The sequence below is a fragment of the Penaeus monodon genome, chromosome 34, assembly GCF_015228065.2.
Source record: "Penaeus monodon isolate SGIC_2016 chromosome 34, NSTDA_Pmon_1, whole genome shotgun sequence".
In the NCBI taxonomy this organism is placed as follows: domain Eukaryota; kingdom Metazoa; phylum Arthropoda; class Malacostraca; order Decapoda; family Penaeidae; genus Penaeus; species Penaeus monodon.
This window is the reverse complement of record NC_051419.1, coordinates 35,207,256-35,208,403: the sequence shown is the minus strand read 5'-3', so window position 1 is coordinate 35,208,403 and position 1,148 is coordinate 35,207,256.

Here is a 1,148-nt window from a genome sequence, read left to right as displayed (position 1 = left end):
AGGCAGCAATCATATTACTCGCGAGTTGGAGGATAAATGTCCGACATATTGCGACTTTTATTTGCCTTTTTATTACAACTTTCTCTTTACTCACAATAGGAAATGTCATCGAATACATCACGTGATTGCCGACGTCCTTAGAAACGCACACAGAATAGAATATCGCTGCGTTAATGAGCCCTGAATATTTGGGACAGTAACGTCATTTCCGGGGCAAGTCAGTCGGAACACGTGGGGAGCCATGTTGCCTAAAATCGTACAATAAAATCGATTATAAGATATCTGAATTTAATTATCTATAATTGCATCCCATGTTTTTTTTTCCAATCAAAATTTATGACTTTATTTAAAACTTTGTGATTTAATGCACTATCTTGCGACTTGCGTTTATTCAGTTGTTCTTCACAATCACCTTCGAAATCCGACGTGTCCGTGACTCACTTTTCCGAACTGTCATAGTTCCACTCACTTTCTCATCTCTCAGTATATGCATAGAGGCCTTTTATAGATCTGATTTTTATACAGTTACATTTTTTTTCGTACGCTGATTCTAAGGTACAAGGTCCGTTGCTTTGTTGAGTACATTTCTGGTCCAACTTAACTTGCCGTAGCTGTCATTTTTTAATGTTTTATGGCATTCTTTCCACCCGCAACGTATTGTGGGTGTCATATTTATCAATGAATATAATGGTGACTGGGTTTAGATATTGTAGTTAAGTCTACCAGTCCACAGAGTACTGTTCCTTGGTTCTTGTAATGTTCTTCCGAGAAACATAATCAATAACTATATATATCAAAATCATGCCTCTAAAACTCACAGCATTTGGTTAGTGCATTATGTTTAGCTCGATCGCAATGAATATCAGTTCTCGTTTCGTCAGTCAACGGAAGACTGATTTCGGCATATCGTCTCTGTATCGAATCTGTCATTCACTTATCCACGAATCTGTCATGCATAACCGTGTCTATGTCGGCTGGTTATTGAGCCAAAAGTCAGATTAGAAATAATCCTCTTAAAGACGCCGAAAAGGGGATCTGTAACACATTATATACAAAGCGGGGGAGGGAGCTCATTGCAAGGATCCGTGTGGTTGCACATGAAGAGAACATCGCGGAAGGTTTCGTGTCTGATGAGGCAAACGCGGTCA